Raw genomic sequence first — 7,007 nt, forward strand, 5'->3', positions numbered from 1 at the left:
AGGAAGCTTAATCCCTTTGACAGAAGCCAAACAAAACCATAATTGAAGTGATTTGGTATACACAGGGGGCTGCACATCGTTACTTAATAGACTGTGTCACATCAGGACAAGACTGACTTCCCAGGTCCCAGCTTGGTGCATATTACAAAGGTTGGAAGAACTGGATCTAAATCATAGAATCACAGAATTGTTAGGGTTGGAAGGGATATCAAAGATCATCCAGTTCCAACCCCGCTGCCAAGGGCAGGGACATCTCACTCTAGAGCAGGTTGCTCACAGCCACATCCAGCCTGGCCTTCAAAACCTCCAGGCATGAGGCTTCCACCACCTCCCTGGGCAACCTGTGCCAGTCTCTCACCACCCTCATGGGGAACAACTTCTTCCTAACACCCAATCCATATTCCTTAAGAGTAAGGCTCCTTTCTCTAGTGGGCTGGGTTATGTAGCTTTTAACACCTGACATCTTTTCTCTGAAAGGCTGTAAAACACAAAGAGAATTTTCCAAATCTCCCAGCAATGCTGTTTGAAGCATTTAAATGTTAAATATTTGTTTTAAAGCTGTACTCTAAACATAGATGTTCTGGCTGAAGTGAAAGATTTTACAATTATTTTTTTCAGCTGAATTACTGAAATGGTTATTCAGAGAAGGATTAGAGAACATTCAGCAATTGCAGTCTGGTGAGCCCATCTTGATTTGGTCAAGTAAACATACAACACCGCTAGCAGGGAAGGAGAGAACCTGCCCAGACCTTGGTCTGATCTGTATATTGCTATCAAAATAGAGACTTAGCTGTGGAAATGAATCAATTTTCTATTCCTCAGGGAGCAGAAAGGTTACTCAGAGGATGCAAGTGGAATGTAGGGATTCAGCTGCGACACATTTCCTCTCTAATTCAGCTGTCTAGGGAGCCTCCCATGTTTTGCACCAGTGGAAGCATCCAGTTTCATTTTATCTTTCTCAGACTGTAGCAGCTTTCTTCTTCAGAAGCCAGGGTCTCTCTGTGTTCACTTTTGGTGTTTGTCCCTTTAATTCTCCTACACTTTCACAAATGCTTCTGGTGTATTTTTAAATTTTAGCTTAGAACCACATTTTTTTTAAGCAGCACCATCTGGTCCCTGACATGGTTTAAAATAACAATCCAGCCAGCACGAAGCCAGCAGCAAGACTTTACACTTTTCACAACCCAGTATGTGAGTTTCCTCACCTATATTTCTCCACAAACACTGCCACCAGCGCATCCTTTTCCCTCCGGATGGTTCCTGCAGAAAGCAGGGCCTTGCAGCTCCTGCTTTCCATCCCTTTCATCTTGAACAGAGTCCTTTTATGGAAACAAAATGGATGCATTAAAGAAGCTTACAGCTAGGACTGTGGAAGACCTGCTGTAAACTGCCGGGTTGGAGAATTTGAAGTAGGAGCTGACATTTGTATTCAAGCTGCCCTCTGGTGCTTACTGCTGCTGCAGTGCACGCCTTCCTAGTGTCCCTGGGTGCCTGGAGCCCCCTGCAAGATCCAGGCAGGAGAGGAAAGTAAGATCTGAAAAAAAAAATATTCCTTCCCAAAACAACCAACCAGCCAAACCAAGGTGGCCTAATTCTGTGAGTGCTTCAAGCAGAGAGTTAACAATTGTGTTATCATTGCAGGTTACGCTAGGCAGGGAAGTTTGCTTGGTTGTGGTTTTTAATGAGTCACTTACAGCACTGGCTTGATATACTTTCTTGCTGTGTGCCACAGCACTGTCCATCATGGTGCTCCCCCACAAACCTAAGTGTGCCACGAAGCAGTGCGATCATCAGACTTCAGCATGACTGAGGATCAGCCTGGCATTTCTCTTCTGGCTGAGGTGGTTGGTGCAGAGATAGCAGAGACAGTAAATACAGGTAGATCCTTTCCTATCTGTGGCCAGCAATTCTGGAAGGACAAAGGCCACTGCTGGAGAGAAAAGCAGGCTGGTGTGATGGATGGGAAAGGACTGCACAAGGCTCTGGCACTTACCCGCTTGGTGGGATATGCAGGCCTGGGGTTGCTGTTTGCCTTTTAACTAAAGGTTGAGTTGGGCAACTATTTCCCTAGAAGGTGCTCTGTGCATGGGTCAAGCTCCCAGCCGTGCCGTGCCGTGCCGTGCCGTGCCGTGTCTCCCCGGTGCGGGTGGTTAAGAATAGCTGCGCAGCTGATTGTCCCGGCTGGTGCCCCGCGACAGGTGCGGCACGGCCGCCGCGCTGGAATCTCGCCCAGCCCGATGGCGGCGCTGGCATCAGCCTTCCCATTATGTGGGGAAGGGCCATGTCCCAGCGCCACCGTGCCCTGCCCCCCCCCCCCCCCCCCGGGCTGGCCCCAGCTGTCTGTGGGACGTGGAGTGGAAGGTGCCCAGGGAGGCTGCTGTGGGGAGAAGCAAATCGTGACATCTCCAGAGCAGAAAGCTGGGAGACTCCTGGATGGGACGACAACCGCTCTGCGGACGGGGTAAGAAGAAGGGCTCAGCAGAGCTCTGGGCTGATGTTCTGTGGCACTGCTCTTAGAGCAGGGAAAGGCCCACCAAAAAAAAAGAAAAAAACAAACCTATTACTAAATCTCATGTTTCTGTGTTGTGAAATGAGCAGATCTGGGTTGTGTTTGCTCATCTGCTGGCTGTGGTTTCTTTGCAGCACAGCACTTTGGGTCTGCATTAATTTTAATTGACGCTCTCTAATTTTAGAATGCTCCTGTGCAAAGTTACTTTCAGTTCCAGTGATGATTACATGGGCATGACGTGCTTTTATAATAAGCATGGGAGAGATATAGGAAAAGGAATCAAATGTGCTGACTGCTATACAAGTAACTGCTCTGTCTGCTTAGGGGAAATATCTTAAAGTGTCCTATCTACCTTCCTCTTTTCCGTTCTTTGGTTTGGCTTGGGTTTGGTTTTTTGTTTGTTTGGTTGGTTGTGTTTTTTGTTTGGTTTTTTGGTTGTGTTTTTTGCTAAACAATGATAACTTCTTTTGGGAGGAACCCCCAGATGTCTAGGTGATGTTTACATGGCAGAAAGGCTGCAGAGAGGAAGGAGGAGCTGAAAAGCTTGCAACGCTTCCCAGGATTCTTTCCAGCGTCCTGTTGGCTTTATGTGACCCCTCTGCTGGCTCTGAGTCGATGTGGTGGTCGTTGACAGAGTGAAGCAGGTTTGCTTAGGGAGTCAAATAGGCTGAATCTGCAGTGTGCTGGAAGCCAGATACTGCTGCTGCTGCTAAATTAAAGAAAAACAAATCAAACATAAAATGGCCAAAGTTCATCAGTTTCTGCTCCGAATTGGTCCAGTACCAAAGACTGAAGTTTGGCATCAGCCAGCTCCTGGAGAATTAGGCTGAGGCAAAAGACACTGTGCTACCGTAACACTGTTACTGTTTTGCTGCTCATGACCCTCCATGGCCAGCACTGTGCTGCAGGCTTGATGTGGTTGGCTGGTTATGAGGACGCTATGTAAACTATGATAATCCCCACACATCTCCTAGTGCCCTGACTCATGCTCCGGCCAAACCTTTCTCCAGCTCCCTTTCTGCTTCCCACCACCCACCCACCTCAGTTTCTATGCCTCTTACTTTGATATGTGAAGCAGAATTTGCTCAAACCTCAAAGCAGCACTTCTCAGCCATGCTTGAGCAGGCGCTCCCACGCATGGATGGGCCAGCACCAAGGGCTGGTGTTTTGCTGAAGGGAGATGTGCCAAGACATGGGGGAAACACATGGCCACCAACCTTCAAAAGTCATTTCTTTGCTACTTTGAAAGTGCCTCTAAGCAGCTCACAGAGAAGCTATTTGCAAATTTGATGCTAGTTTTTAACTACAAGCTGAAAGTGCCACTGAACTCAGCATCTCAGTCCCTCAGGAGAGATGTGGCAGCTTGCATCCCTGGAGAGCCAGATCTGCCACCTTGCAAAGGATCTTGTGTCCAGGTAGGGAAGGATAAATGGGCATGTGAATCTCCAGTGGTGCTGGTGACAGGGCAGTATGTTCATTAAAAAGTGTTATTAATTTCATTTTAAGCATTATAAGAAAATGCTTCGAGTCACAGAGCATTAAATGCTTCGAGTCACAGAGCATTAAATGCTTCTCCCAATCTGTACACAAATCCCTGAGCTGAAATAGAAGTTCGAGGGCATATCCAAATAAGTTTTACAGTTGCCCTTTCACAGCCAAGCAGGTCATGCAGTCAGTGTTGTACCTGCACAATTGTTGTTATTATTATTGTTTTTGAGATAGCATTATCTATCACTTTCATGGGAAACTGTCATTAAGGGTTGATGGGTCCCTGTATTACCTTATGTAGTGCACCATGCTCATAACTTACCTTCCTCTCATTCTAGCAATTTTTTGGCTGCTTACCTTGCAATGGCACTGCAGCATTATGAGTTAATTCAGTTACATTTCTAAGCAGTGTGTTACTGTAAACACATAATCTGGCCAGAGCTATTCTAGTCTGGTGTTAAGGAAATAATAGAATATGCTGGGATGAGTGAGGGAGTGAGGAAGGCAGTCCCTTTTGCTTCTTCAGCTATTACAAGTAGCTGCCTTTTCCTGTGCCCCAGCAGTGTGTGTACGTGTACACCTCTGAGAATATGATTTCTCTCTTGTGCAAAAGCATGGGCTAGCTACTCCTAAAATCAACCCTGTCAGGACCCTGACACCATGGCTGGTGCAGCTGGTGATAATCCGGCACACAAGCAAGGGCTGTCTTGGTCAGATGTTGACAATCCTGCTCTTCTGTGAATTTGGAAAGCAATGCTCCTTTCCCTTTCTGGAACAGAAAAATCTAATGATGGCCTGTTCCCTCCTCACCAAGGTCTAACGAGAAAGAGCAAGGTTCCAGACAGGTTTGTTTGCAGCTACAATTGTGTGGTTTTTACAAACCCTCACCTTCTAAAAACCAAGAGAGGAAATTACTGAAAATGCAGGGGGGGAATGCATGAAGAATCTTACTAGAGGCTGTAATGGTACTTAATGTGTACTCCTCTGGGGAGATCTGAGGAAGGCATGTCCATGTGGAGCTGAGTCTGTTGCTGTCCAGGTGCTTCCCGTACTTCCTTCACTTGCTATTAACAAACTTCACTTTCAAACTAGGGTAATGTTAGCATGTTATCACTGTCAATGATTATGGTTAGATGTCTTTGTCTTGAATCTAGATCTGTCTTATGGCTATCTAATGATGACTTTCCTCTGTTACTTTCCTGGTGAGTTCAGCCATCTCTCCCTTGCTGCTGGGTAAGCTGTTGCACCTCTGCTTGCACTCCCACTGCTTCTCTGTGATGATTAAGATTAGGTAAAGATCTATGTATCCTTATCTGCAGGCTAAGGGCATAAGCACGAGTGCATGGAGGGGAGGGCAGGAAGGCAGCATAACGATTCACAGGGAAGGAAACCTCCATCCATTTCTTCTTAAAGGAAGAAGGAGGTGTGAGGTTCCCACAAACAGGCAGATTGACATCTGTTATATTAAGAGGGTGTTGGTAGGGAAGGCTCACTCATAAAAAAGGTGCCCCATTGAACCCTTAGCAACACATTGGCAGCTCCAGGCAGGTCAAGTGGTAATGGAAGAGTGATGAAATGGAAAACAGCAGTGGCCCATGATCCCCCTGCAGTGCAAAGGCCCAGAGAGGGAGTAGGGTAGGTGACTACTGGTGATAGATGATGTTGAGACCTCAGAGAGAAATGGTATAATAAATGATTGGTCTGACACGGTAGGAAATGTTTGTGTGGAAGTGACAGGTAGTAAATAAGATTGTGTTTCTATAGATCCTCCAGGCAGGGCTGGAGCAAAAATACTTTCTGATTTTCTTTCTCTGAGGGAAAAAGGCAGGGAGGCAGGGACTCATAATAGCCAGGCATGCATAACCTCTGTCAGCTGCATAGAGCCGGTGTAATCTAAGGCTGATCCAGCTCCAAGTCAAGCCCTGTTGCAGCTGTAGCTTCTCAGTTGTCATAGTTAAGGTTACAAGACAACTTCCCGTGTGGCTTGTCTCATGCCACTGTCTGGAGCTGAGGCCCAACTGCTGTATCAGTGGTTAAAGCAGGGCTGCCACCAAGATGGGGACAGACAGTTTGCCCCAGGCATTGACTCATTATATGTGATACATATACATGGATGGTCACAGACTCAGCTTCTGCCCAGCAGTTTCCAAGTACTCCTGTTTATAATTTTCTATAGTCTGTTGCTTTTGTTTGTTTGTTATTTGCTTTTGGGGTTGCTGTTTTCTTTTTTTGTCACACTTTTGTATGAATTTTCCTCTCTTTGCTTATTTTCATTTGAATACCAGAGCACAGACCTCTGCTGCTGCAATGGTCAGTTAGGTTAGCACTCCACGATGGTTTTCTCTGGGCAGATAAATATGATCTGGATGCAGCATTACAAAATTAATAAAGACATTGATTAAGAAGTTTATGAATAGATGTAGCTATCTGGAAGGAACTGTTCAAGAAACATCTTGCTGGGTATTTTGTTTAAAAAAAACCCAAGAATGGGTAGAATACACTGACTGCATTTATCATTTTGGAGTAACTTCAGCAGTCTTACCCACAGCCCCCTGAAACCAGTAAGACAGTGTCCTCTCCTTTTTATTCTCCTTATGAACACCCGAGGAATGCATAAAAAAATTCACATTGATTTTATTGTTATTATTATTTTTCCCAGCATGTGCCTGAGGGTTAGTGAGCAGCCAGGGAATGAGAGCACTAAAATTATCTGCTTAGCCTCTACATTTGAGGTCTCGAACAATGCAGTTTAGAGCACTTCCTGTGTTGTTTGGAGGTTTTGATGTTGTTGGTTTGATTTTGGAGGTGGTTTTTTTTGGTAGCTTTTTAGCCCCTTAAGAATCCCACTCCGTGTAATGAGAGCTCTCCTGCAGTCCATGTTTAAAGGACAGCTATCCTGTTGGAAAAAACTTCCCCCCCTCCAAAATTCTTCCTTACCCAATCAAGCTCTAGTTTCCAAAGCTTGCACTGCTAAAATTGAGCTTTTGTGTGCCACTGGTAATTAGGATGG

The 7,007-nt window shown here is 45.7% G+C and overlaps 1 protein-coding gene across 1 annotated transcript in view; it reads left to right on the forward strand.

The window, feature by feature from the left end:
- Positions 1 to 2,368: 2,368 nt before the first annotated feature.
- The window catches only part of ARPP21 (cAMP regulated phosphoprotein 21), a 210,131-nt gene continuing 205,492 nt past the window's right edge, over positions 2,369 to 7,007 (forward strand). Inside the window, exon 1 of the mRNA XM_068152705.1 lies at positions 2,369 to 2,461. The gene's annotated coding sequence lies outside the window, so the exon portion shown is untranslated. The remainder of the gene's footprint in view (positions 2,462 to 7,007) is intronic.

The sequence above is a fragment of the Melanerpes formicivorus genome, unplaced genomic scaffold, assembly GCF_026170545.1.
Source record: "Melanerpes formicivorus ecotype bairdi unplaced genomic scaffold, bMelFor1.0.p_v2 SCAF_24, whole genome shotgun sequence".
NCBI classification, from domain to species: domain Eukaryota; kingdom Metazoa; phylum Chordata; class Aves; order Piciformes; family Picidae; genus Melanerpes; species Melanerpes formicivorus.